The 17,655-nt window shown below is 38.6% G+C and overlaps 1 long non-coding RNA gene across 13 annotated transcripts in view; it reads right to left on the bottom strand.

Annotated features, from left to right (window-relative positions):
* LOC105496129 (uncharacterized) overlaps nt 1-17,655 on the bottom strand; it is a 563,517-nt gene that overhangs the window by 248,996 nt on the left and 296,866 nt on the right. For 8 of the 13 annotated variants that reach the window (XR_011623572.1, XR_011623571.1, XR_011623568.1 and 5 more), the window contains 4 exons: nt 16,411-16,667; nt 15,389-15,650; nt 14,496-14,581; nt 13,633-13,742 (listed from right to left, as the gene is read on the bottom strand). This is a non-coding gene — a long non-coding RNA (uncharacterized lncRNA). Of the gene's footprint in view, nt 1-1,405; nt 1,563-13,632; nt 13,743-14,495; nt 14,582-15,388; nt 15,651-16,410; nt 16,668-17,655 lie in introns of those variants that run through there. The other 5 variants (XR_011623573.1, XR_011623578.1, XR_011623577.1 and 2 more) reach the window with 3 other exon arrangements.

A 17,655-nucleotide genomic window follows, 5' to 3' on the forward strand; every position in this document is an offset into this window, starting at 1 on the left:
TTCAGAGCTCTAATCTCTTCATACTCTTCCTGGGATGTCCCATCTCTTCTCATGGCTTCAATTGTCATGTTTATGCTGGTAAGTCAAGAACATATATTTGCAGCTTAGACATCTCTACTGGGCTTCCAACTCACACATCCAACTACTTGGGCATCTCCACTTAGAAGTACCATACATGCTACAAACCTGCCCCAAATGAAATGGAATTCAGTATCTCCTGCCTCAGACCTGTTGTTCTTTTGTGTTCCCTAATGGTAATGGCAGGCATCTTAGCAAGAAACTTCACAGTGGTCATCATCTCTTCCTTTACCTCAATCACTTACATCTATTAATCAGTCTCCAAGTGTGATTGAATCTATGTCCAGACTCACTTTCTCCATTGTCACTGCTACTACCCCTTTTCAGGTCACCATTTTCACTAACTTGGACAACTGAAACAGCCTGTTAACTTGTTTACATGCTTCCTATCACGACCTCCCCTTTGTTTTCCACATTGCAGCTAGATAACATTTTCTAAATACAAATCTATTTTTCTCCTCTTTTTAATACCCTTCAATGTCTGCTCTTTACCTTGGAATAATGTCACTTAATCAAGCATAGATCTTCCTGAAGGAAAGGAAGCAAGAGAAATGTGTCTCTTCTCTTCCTACACAGGCCTATATTTAACCTAATGTGTTTGTCTGAGTGGTTAGATTCCATGGAGATTGGTGCCATAGAAATCAATGAAAGAACCAAACAGTGCAGGCAATGGCACAAACATGCAAAGAAGGAATGAGAGAAAGAAACTAAGAGAAAGGAGAAGAGATAGTGAGAGAGAAGAGGAGCAATGGAGAAAGAAAGCAAGAGCAAGAAATAGCTAGCAATAGAGAACACAAGAGCAAGTGCCTAAGAATCTTGAAGGTGAAGCGCTAGGGAGACGGGCAGTGGGGCAGCAGCCTCCTTGGCAACCAGCGCTCTCTGGCAGTGGCAGTACTGCCTATGCAGTCCACCCTGGCCCCGTGTATTTCTCTGGAGAGGTTGGGGGAATTACAATTGGCCTCAGAGCACCTTCAAGGTCCTTAAACAGATTGTCAGATATGAGTGATCTCACAGCAGAGATGGCCCCTTACATATTCCAAACTGCCTCAATCTGTGGTGTAAGTAGGGGAATGTCAGAGTAGGATATTAAGATTTTTGTTTTTCAAAAACAAAGTATAAGCACCTGAACTGAAAGAATAAATAAATAGGTAAGGCTATTTTATTCTCAAATTGTCCACATTTCAAAATATAAATTCAAAGTTTGTGTTGAGTACATATGTAGACATGAGAGCACGAACGTTTCTTACTTCCAATTAACTACCACAAAAGCATATATCTGTGCCAATGTGACTTACTTGGTCTGCTGAAAATAAAGAAGCAAAGATAAAAAATTCTTGTTTTTTTTTTTTTATTTCTACAAAACTTCTCAGAAACTAAAAGTTTGACTATCCATGTAGTCTTATTTCATAAAGGCTGAAATGAAATATGCCATTTTTTCCCTGGCTTCCTCAATGAAAGATGAATCTATAAAGGAAGTGAGGAGGCTGAGGAGAGAGAGAGAAAATATTTTAAGCAACAAGAGAAGTCCAGTTCTGAAACGTGTACATTTTTAAGTCTGAACTGTCATAGTACATGAAGAACGAATAAAAATTACAAGTATTAGAGGTGTCATTATAATACACCTTGTTATAATTCAGATTAAAATCCTATAAAATCTTAATGATGACTAGCTACAATTTTTTCAAGTGCTTACTAATGTAGTCACTGCATTAAGTGTTGTAAATCAAGATTTTATTTGATCCTCTCAATAAACCTGAATTTACCAATGAAGACTCAAGGCTCAGTGAAATTAAACAGCTTATACAGATGCACACCACAGAAAAAGGTAGAGCTGACATTTGAGTGACAGCAGCCTGACTCCAGAACTCTTAAGTGTTATACCACATCCCTTATCCCCTGAAATATCCTTTGCCTTGAAAATATGATGTATAATTTGTTTAGCCCATAGAAGAGGTGCGTATGAATTATATTGCCTAAAAGCTGCAAAATAAGTTCCATTCTTCAAAAAAAAGTTCTTCAAATATTAAAATTTAACTGTGGAATGGGAGGGGAAAGACTGGAAAGATGGAAAATAACTATATAAAGAAGCACATGGAAGGCATTCTGTTAGATGTCAGTTTTTAACTCATTCCTACTGATTTGTTAGCACAGTTTTTTAACATTTTAGCTATTTTTAAATTTTACATTTAAAAAACAGCTTTATTAAGATACAATTCACATATTATAGAATTCACCCATTTAAAGTGTATAATCCAGTGGTTCTTAGTATGTTTACAGTTGTGGTGATGGTAGCACAGCTTTTTGATAAGAAAGTCTTTTGGATCTCTCCTCCCCTACAAACAGTATCAAAAGCCACAAATATTTGCATATTAAATAAATACACCAACAGAAGTTCATTATGTCAGTGTTGTCCATTCTCTAAGCCAAATAGCCTGCTGTTATGACAATTGGATTGGGGTATGGACTGTCACAGGATTAAAGTGTTCCCAGGTGAGGCTGTACCCTTTCCATGAGTAACAACTAGCATTGATTGTAAGTCAACAGTACTTAGAACTGCTCCCCACATTGCATCAGGAAGTTAGATCACAAGTCATAGGCTTGGTTTTGCCTATGATGAAGTCTACTATTTGTAATACCGACTATTAGGTCATTTCTTAGATAGTCCTCTGTACCCTTGTCAAAGCACATACTATTAATACTATGATGATAAGCACCTCAATGTGGTTTCTTATATACATTAGGTAAAAAATATTTGTTACATAAATTATGAGAGTCACTACTATTTATTGAATATGTACTTTGCCATGTACTTCACAAATATCTGCCAATATCAGAGGAATCACGCAAAGGAGGCAATATCATAGTCACTTTTCAGATATGGAAACTAAAGACTCAAGGCTAAATGGCTAGTGTCTTGCAGAACAGAGATTTAAGGCCTATTCAGGCTGATTCGGTTCGCTTATTTCTACTGTGGAAGGAAAGGAAGGGAGGAAGAGAGAGAAGGAAAGAAAGGAAGAAGATCTAAAACAATTTTTTTTGAACTTGCACAACTTCAGGATTTCACCTCTGCATGCATTTTGACAACAATTATCAGAAAAGGAAATTATAATTTGTGAGTTTTCAGTTAACCAAATTGTTTGCATGACATGCAAAACATTGATCAGACATGCCCATAATAAGTGAAAAGAAACACTGTAGGCAGATGTTTTTCAAAAGGCAAATAAGGGTAAGCAGGGTGCTGAAGATATTAATTTTCATGATTGCTGCCTTTGTTGTTTTGCTTCATTGTTCTTCACCCTGCCTGGTCTAAAAATACAAAATAACATGAGAGGAAATTAGTTTTCAGGGCCAGTTATTTTTTTAAAAGAGATCAGAAAAACGAGAATCAAGGGTAGAACATCTCTTTTCCCCTACAGTTTCCACACCTGGCCTCACAGTGGGTATATGTGGCTCTACCTCAGCTTGTCCCACTGACAGGCCATTCGTCCTCAAATTCAAAGACCAAGAGATAAGCTCAAAAAGATTGCAGCCTAAGAACAACTTGATTTTTGGTGAATTCCAAATTGGTTTTCCTCTTAAAAATGGCTTCCATACATTTCTTTTTTTTTTCAGTGAACAATAGCTAACTTTTAAAAGAAATGTGAACCTTCTTGGTCAAGAGTTTAGGAAGAAGAGAAGGCTTTGCCATCTGTGAATAGTACATTATAATAGAATCTCTCTGGGAAAAGGTTGTCTGTGTTGCTTGCCTTTATGAGATGACATTTAAATAAAAGTACTGGTTCACTTTTTATTGATCTTTGTACATTACAAGGCATTTTGAAGGAAAATGTGGTGTGAATAGCAGAATCACTTGCTGTTTGTACAGATGGAGAGCCTCGCAGGCTCTGTGTGCCCATCCGTGGTGGCTGTAAGCTATTGAAGGAAATTGGGATCCTAGGGCTTCCCGCCTATGCTGTTTATCTCACAAAAATTCAACACACAGATGCATAGTCATTTCCATATCTTTTTATTTCAAGATCTCAAAAACAAGTTTCTATAGGTATATGTTGTATAGGGGGGCTGCTGGGGTATTAACAATGAGGAAGGGGAGATGGAAAGAGAAAGAGAGCACAAGAGCTCACAACTTAGGGTAACATTTTTGATATTTAAGCTATCTAATGTTCAAACTTAAGATTTTCTGGCTGGGTGTAGTGGCTCACTCCTGTAATCCTAGCATTCTGTGAGGCCGAGATGGGCACATTGCTTGATCCCACTTCAAGACTAGCATGGGTAACATGGTGAAATCTCATCTCTACAAAAAATATAAAAATAAGCTAGCCGTGGTTGTATGCACCTGTAGTCCCAGTTACTCAGGAGGCTGAGGTGGGAGGATCACCTGAGTCCAGGCAGTTGAGGCTGCAGTGAGCCATGATTGTGCCACTGCACTACAGCCTGGGTGACAGAGTGAGATCTTGTCTCAAAAAAAAAAAAAAAAAAAAAAAAGATTTCCTTTGCCTAGAGATGATGCTGATCTTGGTTACCCAGTTTCCTTATAAACTACCATGTTAGGAATACATTCACTCACTTACCAGCTGAAGACATATCTGAGAAATTCTGTCTTAAACTGGAAAAAGCTGCTCCTCCCTAACTTAGCTGACCAAGCTGAATTCACAGCCATAATAGGAAGAACCTGTTTGTCTCCTTGAGTTACTTCTGCCAAGCTTGCTGAAGTGGGAGTCTGTTTCTGATAACCTGACCAGATGCAGCAGGCTAAAGACAAGACAGACTCTAGTGCTGACCTTCACCGAATTTTTACCTGTTATAATATCATTATAATATCAAAATCACACCCAGGATAACATGCTAATGAGACATGTGACCCACGGAGAAGCAGGTGCTAAAATTTCCCCACCTTTACACGCCTACACGTTGCTCCTTTTTCCACCTCAACTTCTTAAAATGACAAGAACCACACTTTTCAGAGAGCTAGCACCAGGATCCTATTCCCATATACTGCTCTCTTGCATTGCCAGAGATGCAAACCTATTAAACTTTGCCTGAGATAAGTTTTGGTTTGGCGTGGTGTTAATTTCTATTTATGTGTGAGCCAAGAACTTAGGGTCCGAGCTGTGATCACACAGGTTTCCCTTTCTTACCCAGCCTATACTCAAACTTCCTTATCTCTTGCTATAATCTTCCTTTTAGCTTGCAGTTTATTACCCAAGGGTACTCACCTTCACTACTTTTAAAATGGAAGTAGACCATTTGCGATGGGAAATAACATTTTGCAAATATTAAAAAAATGCCTCTTACCTTTCTTTTAAAATCTTAGTATCTTGTAGACGTCTACCCTCTGAGCAAACCTTGAGGTTTAAGTCCCAGGGCAAAACAATAAGCTTAAATGGCAGGCCAAAGGGACAGTTTTCCAAATTTATTTAGTTTATCAAGAACTAAGTCTTGAGGTCTCAGGTGATTGAGTTGTCTTCTCTAAGGGGGAAGGGACATGGCTACACTAGGCAGTGTAGCCCATAATTAGTATGCAAGTAGAGATATGTATAGAGTAACTAAAGGGAGAGAGACAGAGAAATGGAGAGACAGAGAAGAAAAAGATGAACTTCTAAGAATATGGAGTTTGTTTGAGCCTTTTCTCAAGATGTATTTATTTTATGTATGATTTCTGTGTAGGCATTCTACAGATCCCTTGGGTTATTCAGGGTAAGATTTAGGACTGCGTATCCACCAACAGACAGAATAAACAAACAAACAACAATAATGATAAGACTAAGTGGATGTAAGGGTAATCCTGTTCCCTTCCCTGAGTTCCAGCCAGGATCCTAAAAATAGGAGCTTCCAACTCCTGTAATCTTTTAAGGAAATATTAGGAACATAGCTGGTGTGTGACCTCCTGCCCCCATAGAAGGGGTGGCAGACTCACCTAGGGAAACCAGTGAGAGGTTAATACCATTGGGCTGGCATTTCATCTCTGGGCAGGCATGCATTAGCAATCACCACTCACTTGTCACTCTGCCTCTCATAATCTAGCTTGTGCTTCTTGTCCCCTGGATCAGCAAGGCTCCAGCTCTCCAGCACCTCTCATTTCCCATGCAATAGCCAGAGCCTTGTGTCTTCCCAATCAGAGTCCAATTTAAGCTGTTTGTCACTACATCCAAACCATTAATGGAACAGATATTTTGGTCTTATATGGTCCCTTGTTTCTGTTGGTTGTTCAGAACCCAAAAGAGAGATGTCATCAATTAAACTGCCAAATCCCCAAAATGGAGAGCCAGATTTCCACTTTGTTTTTGCAAAAACCTGAACATTTTCTCCCTTCCTAAGGGCAATTTCCAGTGTTCTAATTTCCCTTGGATATGCTGGCAGATGTAAATCTAGATAGGTTAAACCTCTTACGCATTCATTTGGCCTATGTCAAACCCTCAACAAGATGTTCTTACTCTAGGGGGTCCACAGATGGGGTGCAAGTGCCCATGAATCTCTTAAATGCAGGAGCATATGTACTTTGTTTCTAGCATATATAATTATTTTTCTAGGGGGAAAAACCTTTTCACTGATTCCTAAATACCTCCATAACATAAAAAGGTTCCATTGGGACCCTCGAAGAAGTAAAGAAGCAATTATAGTGTAGGACAGAGGATCCCAGACTTTGTTGCCCTTACCATCTCAGTGTTTTGATGCACCCCTAGGCTAAAAAGTAAAACCTAAATGGTTCAGTTGTTAAGTAGCTAGGTCCAAGTAAAAGGTGGAAGGAGAATGTGTGGTAAGAGGAGGCTGCTGAGTAGGTATGCCCCAGTGTATGCAAGATCTTTTAACTGTGCCAAACAATTTAAACTTTATCTCTTGCTTAGAGGATCCTTTGAAATGGTCTACAAAGTACAGTGACATGATCAGATTTGAGCATTAGCAAGCTCTGTCTGGTTGTAGAATATAAAATGGGCTCAGGGCAACAACACCGAAGGTGATAAAGCCAGTTAGTCTCCAAGTATGCCAAGTAAGAAGCAATAAGTAGGACAATGTAAAAGGGGAAAAAAGAGGAGTACTAAGTCTTTCTCCTCTCTGTCTTTGAACAATTCCAACTTCCAATAACAATAATAAGAATTGTCTGAGTGAAGCCTTATCTATGTGCTAGACCTGGGCAAGGACATTATATACATTATTGCAAATTCTTACAACAACTGTGCAAAAAAGGTATTTTTTATTTTCTATTAACTAACGAGAAAAGTAAAGCAGTCCTTCCCAAGTCAACTGGGTATGGCTTAGTTTTATGAGCAGAAGTAAAGTATAATTTACTCTTGTATCATTTAGGATTCAAATTAATTTTAGAGCTTTATTGCTGCCAACTTCCTATTCCTTTCATGACTATGTTATCTTGCATTTCTTACAAAACAACATGAGAAAGTTTTGTAAACTATCCCAGTTAGATATCTAGAAAGTGATGAAGCCAGGATTTAAAGAAAGCCCGCCTGATTCCAAAGCCCGTTCCCATTCTAATACCACATTGCCTCTCAGTAATTTTCCTTATATGTTGCTTGAGTCTCATTGGAATGCAAAATGAACTAGGGCAAGATTTTAGTCCACTTAGGCACAATTAATGCCCAGAATGGTATCTGGCACATTGTAGATACTTAATAAATATGAAGTGAATAAACAAGTGTTTTTTATTCCCCCCTTCTGAACTGAGTTCTTTGTAGAGAGCTTGGTAGGTGCTTAATCAATCCTACTCCTGATGTACAACCTTCTCCCAGCTTTTGCTGTCTTTCCTGAAGACATATTTTTCACGGTCTTACCTAAGAAACAGACTTGGAACTACTCCCACTCAAGATTATAGACACTTTGGCTTCTAATATCAGAGCCCTCCCTAGGTTCACCAGGCTATTATTATCATAATGTTTATCCAAATTTTTCCTTTATATTTCTGGATTAAATAATGTTTATGGCCCTAAAATATACAAATTAGAATATGTCAGGATCTTCTAAATATTATATATAATATTATAAATCAGTCCTCTCTATAGCTTCAAATGCCAAAAAGCTAAGGAAGTTTGGCTACCTTCTGGGTAGGAACACTCAATCTGGAAGTGTGCCAATCACCAAATGCTAGAAGCAGAGAAGTGGACTCATGGCATTTGGGTCTATGCTAATTGGCAAGCCTGGACATAATTTGACATTGCTTCCTACTGGCACCATGGCTCCTGTCCCACCCAGCTGGTGACTGGGAAAATGTAGTCATAAGAGGCAGAGCAGAGTGTACCCAAGGTATCGCTGTAGAGGGAAGGCTCAGTGTTATCAAAGACAGTTCATCAGTGCCCAAGGGTCCTGAAATAAGCTTGACCCTTGCTTAATTTTTATTCGCTTTAGGTCTAAAACCCTAGGACATGCCTCTAGAATCTTAAGAATGCCAATATTATCGTGGTTTAAACCCAAGTGTTACATGTGTATCAGCAGGGGTGATAAATAGCAATTCAGTTTGCACTACCTGAAGTTGGAAGCACCACCATAATGTGAGAGGGATGCAACACTAGCTTTGTGGAGAGAATTAACTGAAGTGCCAACATCAGTGTCCATGTTGAACAAGTAGAACCTATAGGTAGGGGAGGCAGTGTGCTTGTGTGAGTTGTGTAGCTGGTGTAGGCCAGTGACCTGGCTCTTCCAGGCCAAGATCTTCTACTTGTTCTAAATACACCCCCCAACCCTGCACACACACACGTACCATGTTTTGGTGCCACTACTACACACTACTCTGCTACTAGAATAATACACACGTTAGTCTGCTACTAAAATAATTATCTAAATATGCACTTGCTGATTCTTCAGTCCTTCCCAAGTCTCCTGGGTAGAGCTTGGTTTGGTGAATGCAACAGTGCCTATTTTACCCTTACTTCCTTTAAGATTCAAATTATTTTTAGAGCTTTATTGCTGCCAACTTCCTATTCCTTTCATGACTATATTGTCATGTTGTCTTTCTTACAAAACAACAAAATGATGGTATTAGCATAATCATCTCTTGATTTCAAGGACTAGGAGTATTTTGTTGACCTTATATGTATTCTTATCCTGTATTTGTGCAGAGAATCATGTTGCTAACTTTGTATCTAAATTACCTGCTCTCTTAAAAATCATCAGTTAAACTCTTCAGGTTCATTAGAACAGTGATTTAGGGGTATTCAGTATAGTTTAAAAAAAAAACGTTCATTATGTTATGGGAGTTAGCTTTTGACTTAGACTCTGTGATGAAAGTCTGAAGTAGAGTAGTTCAGAATACCAGATAATGTGAGCATTAGTGAAAAAAAAAAAATGTATAGATCCTGTAGCACAACCTCTTCATAAAAATCTCAGGTTCTGAGAAGACAGTTAAGTTCACACAGCTGGCTAGTAGATATCTGGGTCTCTAAAATCACCCCAGGCTAGGCTAAATATTAAAAATATTTAACAACAGACAGGACACTAGCAAATGACAAAGCCTCTGGAATCTACAGATGGCTGGTAACAATGAGTGCCAGCTGGGTATCATTCATGACCCACACTGGTGCCTTCTTTGAATCTCAGAGCCACTCCACTCATTATCACACTGCGGAGCTAAGCTGTCCATCATCATTTAGTTCCCATGTTCCTAAAAATCTTCAGGTCTTCTCTACTTCTCCCTGGGTGCTAGAAGGGCAATTACAGAGATAGTGAATTTAACCAGTGTGCCTGAGTAAATTATTTTAAAGCATTTTCTTTTCCTGTAGTTAGAGTGTCTTTTGTTCAGAGCCAGATCCTTGGTATTGAACTAAGACTTCCTAAATTTGGTCCAATTTATCCTCGTTGCCATATCCCACACCATTTTGCAAATGAAGAATCCAGGGCACAAAAATCCTAGTAAGTTAATAGCACCCCTGAAACAGAACCCAGATTTCAGGATCTTCTATCTATTTCTCTTGTCAGCGCCCATATTGTTCTAAGGCTATTTAATAAGCTATTATTTGATTTAGTACAAAGAATAAAAACAGCTAAAAGTCTCCCTCCCTTCTTCCAGCATTCCATTTTCCTTTTGTACATCCTCCCCCAAAGAAGTTTTTCTTTTGAAAAGACAAAGTTAACACCTATTTCAAGTGCCCATTAAGAAGAACTTTCCTCCATTGGCTCTGCTAAGCTAATGAAGGGTAATTGCTGTCACCCGCAGACCACAGACTTTAGTACCAATGAGCCATCAGGCTGATGCTTCCCAGCATGACAACTTACTTTTCTCAAGGGTTTCCCCAGGGAATCTATAGTGGCACTTGAAAAGCACATAATTAAGAGCAATAAATAGCAAAAACCCCCAGAGAAATATAAATTATTCATAATAATAACTGTGCAGGCTGGCTGAAGGAGGGGTGTTTTTATTATGTGCAAGAGTTTTCTGAATCTGCTCAAATATGTTTTAAAATCTCTCATTTAAAAGATAGTTCTTCCTTTAAGCCAAACATAGTCACTCTTCAAGGATCCTTTAAAAGGCCAAAGTATCAAATTTGTTATTGATTTTTTTCTTCATTCTTCTTTTTATTAGTTCTCAAAATATTTTAATCTTATTATACTACTCAGGTCCTATATCACTATTGGTCATTCTTCAGGCTCAGTAGCACATCTTAGGCTTGGGAAGAAGGATGGGATTTGGAGGAATAAAGTAAATGGTATAACTCATTGATCTGAAGTATAATGTAATTTTTAGTTGGGTTCCCTTGAGCAAGTAACAATTGCTGAGCCTCAGTTTCATCATTGATAATTCTGGCAGTAATCCATTCTTCTCTCATAGGGCATTGTAAGACTTGAAGGAGATGATGTATATAAGTGTATTTTTAAACAATAAAATACCAAACAACTAGTTAAATAAAGTGTAACCATTTCTGACTGCTTCTATGCATTGTGTTCTACAAGTGCCATCGAATCACTTTTTAATTAAAATTAAACTTTTAATTTTCCTCATCTTTAAGATCTTCTTGAGAAGTCTCCTCAGTGATTCCTAGTAGCTTAGGAATCTTTATGTGAAGAATTTTTATATGCATATATCTTATCCTCTCTTGATGGGATTGTGGTCTAGATTTGGGATGCAGACAATACGCAATGTTGGGAGACTTGAGAGGACAATCAGCAAAAAAGAGTACAGGTGTTTCTCCAACTGCTCTTGGTATAGATTCTTGCTATTACAATCTTAAAAGTCCTTTCTCAATAATATTCAGGGGACTGGCATCTTCAGGCCACGATTATAGTCTCTGCTCTGAAATGTTCCCCATCTCTCTACTTATGTCAAGGCATCCCCTGAAATTTTGGCAGAGTGGAGGAGTGGAGCACAATGTGTGTTCTCTGCAGCTGGACACATTGCAACAAGAAAAGAGAGAGGGAAGGACTGAGCCAGGAGGCACACTCAGATTCTCTCTTTAAACTTTCTAATTAAAGAAGTAAATCCTCTTGCCTTAGGGAGGGCAGCCTAAGTAATGAATGTTAAGGGAAATATTTTTCTTCATGGAAATCAGAAGTAGATGACAAGCACCCGACTCCGACCTTGATCATGAATGAATACAGGATCCAGTCCGAACTATTTAGTGATTTTTCTCTAGGCACAGAGGAAGCAGAGAGTTGGTTTCATACAAGATTGTGTTTTTAGCAGACAAGGAGACAGTAAGAGAGGCACTAGAACTTAGATTACTGGTAAGAGGGCTGTTGAAATTATGGATGATGGAATCTAGGTTGGATAAGAGTGGAAGATAAATGCAGTAAGACAAACTTGAAGGAAGGATCAATTGCCTGAAGGTCCTAATGAAGGTGGAGAAAAGTTTCAGTGGCTATAGTCTCACAAATAAGCTGAAAGGAAAGGCGGTTTTATTCAGAAGGCTGAACTAGTGATTATGAAGGTGGCAGCAATGTCTTGAATGTGACAGTGGGATTGGTAGCAAAGATGAGTGGGTGAGAGGTCACAGATGATGAGGCAGTGAAGGAACTAGGAAGCTTCATGTGCTAGACATTTATTTATCTGTCTATACTTGCCTCTCACTTTCATTGTCTTGTTATGAAACAGACTTTTCTGGGAACTATGGAGCCAGGTAGAGATTGGTTTTAGCTACTACATTTTATATCATATGACATTTTGTCATATGATATAAAATTATATTCAAGTTAATTTACATAATAATTGATATAAAGGTGATCCTTTAAGTGTGTCTTGAAAATAGCAAAGCCATTTGAAATCTGGGGCACTGTGAAATGAAGGTCAATTAATGGCTTTTTTCACTGTTATGAATTATTTATAACACTTGAAATAATATAAATTTAACGGTTGTGATAATGACATAACACAAGAATAAAAAGATGACATTCTATAATATTAAATTTGAAAATTATTTTATATTAATAAGTCAATGGAGCAAGAGATTAAAGTGGATGGAAGTCTAATTGTGATTCCAAGGACATGTCCTCATAGAAAGGCTTTCATGGGTTACCAAACCTCCTGAGAACTATAAGACATTGCTTAACATAGACTGTTGGCAAAAAGGACACCAATTGATAGTCCCAAGAGATTCTAGCAAAGCTAAGATAGCAAAGTATCAACAGAGACACAGGTCTTCAAGAAAGCCACACTTCGGTTCTGTATAAACGCCACCACATCACAAGAGCATTCCATCAAAGCCGCAAGTACAGATACAACACCAAAAGCACAATTGATGAAAGAATTGATAGATAAACTTCATTAACATTAAAATTTCTGCTCAAAGACGTCATCAAAAGAATAAAAAGAATAAGTCACAGGCTTGGAGAAAATATTTGCAAAGGACATATTTGATAAAGGACTGGTTTTGTTGTTGTTGCTGTTGTTTTTTGAGATGGAGTCTCGCTCTGTCACTCAGGCTGGAGTGCAGTGATGTGATCTCGGCTCACTGCAACCTCCACCTCCTGATTCAAGCAATTCTCCCTACCTCAGCCTCCTGAGTAGCTGGGATTACAGGCACCCATGACCATGCCAGGCTAAGTTTCATTTTTTTTTAATAGAGATGGGATTTCACCATGTTGGCCAGGCTGGTCTCCAATCCCTGACCTCAGGTGATCTGCCCGCCTGGGCTTCCCAAAGTGCTGGGATTACAGGTGTGAACCACTGTGGCTGGCCAGGACTGTTCTCTAAATATACAAAGAACTCTTAAGCTTCTACAATACGAAAAAAACAACCCGATTAAAAAATGGGCCAAAGATTTCAGGAGACACCTTACCAAAGAAGGTATGCAGATGATGAATATGCATACTTTAAGAAGCTCCACAATATATGTCATCAGGAAAATGAAAATTAAAGCAACAGCGAGATGGCATCACACATCTATTAGAATAGCTCAAATCCAGAATGCTGAGAACACCTAGTGCGGGTGAGGATGTGGAGCAATAGAAACTCCAATTCATTACTGGAGAAGACACGAAATCATACAGCCACTTTGGAGGACAGTGTGATGGTTTCTCACAAAACTAAACACACTCATACCATATGAGTCAGCAACTGTGCTGTTTAGTATTTATGCAAATAAATTGAAAACATGTTCACACAAAAACCTGTACACAAATGTTTATAGCAGCTTTATTCATAATTGCCAAAACTTGGAAGCAGTCAATATATCCTTCAGCAGGTGGATGGATGGACGGTGGAATATTATTTGAGGCTAAAAAGAAATGAGCTATGAAAAAATATGAAGGAAATTTAAATTCATATGACTAAGTGAACGAAGCTAATCTGAAAAGACTATGTACTGTATGATTCCGCTTATATAACATTCTGGAAAAGATAAAACTATGAAGACAGTAAATAGATCAGTGATTGCTAGGAATTAGTGGGTAGGGAGGGATGAATAGACAGAGCACAGAGGATTCTCAAGGCAGGGAAATGACTTTTATATCATAATAGTGGATACATGTCATTACAAATTTGTTCAAACCAACAGAATAGACAACACCAAGAGTGAACCCTAATGTACACTATGGACTTTGGGTAATAATAATGTGTAAATGCATAATTTGTAACAAATGTACCACTTTGGTGGAGGATGTTGATTATGGTGGGGGCTTTGGGAAGGGGGCAGGGGTAGAGAGGATGTGGGAAATCTCTGTACCTTCTGCTAAATTTTGCTATGAAGTTAAAATTGCTTTTAAAAATAAAGTGTGTGTGTGTGTGTGTGTGTGTGTATTTTTTTAAATACCCACAGATATCTGTTAGTCCCTTCTTACTAGCTCTAATCCCTCAGGAAAGATCTCTAACCAGTGGTAACTGGTGACTCACTACTGAACCATATACATGTCTGTAGCTGGTGATGCAACTTTGTGACAATGCTATTAAAAATAGGAATTTCATGTCACACTCCAAAATGTTAAATTGCTTAATTTGACAGAAGTGTCTTTTTGATAGGCAGCTCTCACTGATTTTTCAGCCTTACCTCTGGAGGACTTATCAGATCAATAAAAGGAAAGAAGAAATATTTCTTGTCTGGGTATCACATTTTCTCAAGTAGAGATTATCTTTCTAGAATAGAATGGAAGATGTTTTCAATTAAGAGGCTTTGAGAGGTTAAAATGTGTGTGGGCAATGAGAAAGGGATGTTATGTGCAGCAGGGGCACCAGGATGCAGAGTTGGAGATGCTGAGCAGGTTCAGGTGTTGGTTGGGATTAACCTAATGTAGGTTTTCCAATGACCACAACAACAACAACAACATTTTTCCTAAGCCCTGTATGTGCCTTGCCTGTTCTCTTATTATTTAATGCTACAGATTCCTCATATGAGTACACTTTGAAGAGTAAATGAAGTTTACATTTCTTTTGGTATTTACTATATGTATATAACATTTTCTCTATTTAAACTCTATAAAAGTATATAATATTCTTTCTTTAGTGAAGAGAAGCATCAAATCCCCAATGTCTATGTCCTTTTCTACAGATAACAAGTTAATCCCACAAAAGAGATACCTCTTTACAAATGAGAACAAAAATGAGAAGTTAAAATTTGGAGGAACGTGAGGTATGAACGAAAGTGAGAACTATGTTTTGGGAGAAAACGTTATCACTTGATAACATCTGTCCTCATCTATTTATTTAATATTTAATATATCCCAAATTTTGCATACCACAAAACTCCCTTTCCTTTTCCAGCACAATAGTAGGTAGTCTAACAACAATGTCTATGGCAGATCGGTATATTAGAGAATAAAGAAAACATTTGAGAAAGACAAAAACCACCCAGCTTCGTTGCTTTTCTTACTCTAGAATAGCTAGCCACCTATTCACCCTTTCTATTTTTGAGCAAATCAAGCATCTGTTTTATTCGGTACTTACCAGCAGTAAGCTGAGAACTGAAGATTTCAGGCAGTTTTCTGCCTGGACAACTTGCGCCATGAAGCAACTGGTGCTCATCTCTCCATCGCCCCTCTCCTACTGCCAGGAGTGAGTCTGCTCTCTTCACCTTCTCCCACTACCAGCTTCCCCAGCTCTGCTGCCAGGCCTTAGGAGAACACACAGCCCACAGGTTCTAAGTGATCTCTGGGAAGCTCAGGGGCTTAAGGTTCAAGTGATCTCCAGACCAGGTCTCTCAGAGGAGCTACAAAATGGATTAAATAGGTTGTTGAGGCTTTGTCTGGAAAGCTTTTCACCAATTATAATATGTGAGTGCCAATAAATGTTTATAACAGAGCTCTTTTTTATATTGGTAATCACTTTCACCTGCATTTGTTGTGGGACCTCATCTCTTTGTGAAAGGAACCTGTGGATGAACTTGGGAAGATTCAACTCAGCCAAGTAAAAAGTGTGTGTTAAAATTGCTAATTTTTAATATTAAAGCATACTAAATTCTGAAGATGAGCAGGAATACTTTGAAATCTCCACTCTCCATTCACTGTCAGGTAGTTGACACTAAACTAAAACAGCTTGAATGCTAAGATTTCTGCATTTAGACTTTCCCTTTAAAAAAAATTTGTCTAGTCACTTACTCTTGATTATCTCTGTTTTTCTCACCTATAGGTCTTTAATCCTGAAAGAAAAAATGTGGACTTCCCTCTAGTACATAAACATTAAGTAACTTTGGGTCTGAAATGGGTAATGCCAATCTCAATTTTACAAAGTGATGTTCCTCATTAATAAAGAATACATGAAGTCTTAGGGAAATGCTTATCATAAGCAAGCCCCCAGTCCAATTGTACATGATTTATTCTAATGTGAGCCTGGGTCAAACATCCACATGTGATGTTTGGGACATCTCATTGCTCTTTTCCTGCAGTTTTTTGGCTTATCTTTTTGAGGTTAACCTAGAATGCAACATAAACCATATACAGACTGGTGGAATAAAAATTCTGAACTCTTACCTCAGGGCACCTGATGATTTGGGTCAAAGAAATATCTTTCTTTGACGTTATTTGTTATAATTTAGGAGCCCCAGGGTACTCAATCTGTCTTCAGTCATGCTGATAGCTTCATCAACTTCCTAATAAGTGTTTACATAGATGTAGTTGTGTAATACTATCTGATGCCACTGAGCACCACCACTCCCTCCTTGAATTCCCTTTGCCTTGAACTTCCAAGTTCCTGCCTCTGGAGTATTCAGGACAGCTCCTCAGTTCCCCTGAGTGTAAAGAGAGGAGGTGGTAATTAATGCAGTGTCACTTCAGGTACACCAGAGAAGTTCCCTGCAAGCCTTCTTAGACTTCTCTTCTTACATACACTGTCTTGGCATAGCCAACCACTCAAGGGGACTCTTTACTTAGAGCTGAAAGATATATAGCAGCACACGTATGAAATCTATGAAATACGCACCAAGATAGCAAACGCTTGATATCAGCGGCTTAAAGCCCTCATGACACCCCCCGGAATACACAAAAGCCTCTGTGACCGTCACTGCCTGCCACTGTCTCCTTCTACAGTATGAGATGGGGGTGCTTCCTTCTCGACTTCTGCCCAGCTCAAGGCCAACAGATACTGTGCTTTTGAAAGGATTCTAACCCTTAATCTGTGACCAGTTTTCATGTTAGAGTTTATGTTTCTCTCTCACTCAAAGAAAAAAAATGATAAAAACAAGTGCGAATGATCATAATAAAAGTGTGCAAGATGATAAGTATCAATTGTGTGAAACCAACATCTTGGGGCATCAGACAGCATGCATTTTTCAGTTCTTTTCCCTAATCTGCCATTCCCTGTCTCCTATTCAGACAGAAAGACATGGGCAGGCATTTGCTCAAGGGAAATGGCATTTCATTCAATAGTACTTTACTTGGGAGATTCAATCTCTGAGCACCAAGAGTGAGCAGGGAAAAGGAGAAGAAGTTGGCCCCTCTTATTCGTGGGTCCTACAAGGCTGACTGAAAGACCTGAGCATCCATGGATTTTGGTATCCTTGGGGGGTGCTGGAACCAATCCCTTGGTGATACCAAGGGATGACTATACAAGGAGATAGTTTAACATGCTGGCCACTGCTGCTCAGTAGGTCAAGAAAAGACACAGGTGTTTATACTCAGTCATGCAGGATGACTCTGGACAGGCTATGCAAAGAAGTAAGAACACTGAACATTCTATTAATGCAGAAAGGAAACAATAGTGATATAACCTTAAATTCT

This window comes from Macaca nemestrina, chromosome 5 (genome assembly GCF_043159975.1).
Source record: "Macaca nemestrina isolate mMacNem1 chromosome 5, mMacNem.hap1, whole genome shotgun sequence".
NCBI classification, from domain to species: domain Eukaryota; kingdom Metazoa; phylum Chordata; class Mammalia; order Primates; family Cercopithecidae; genus Macaca; species Macaca nemestrina.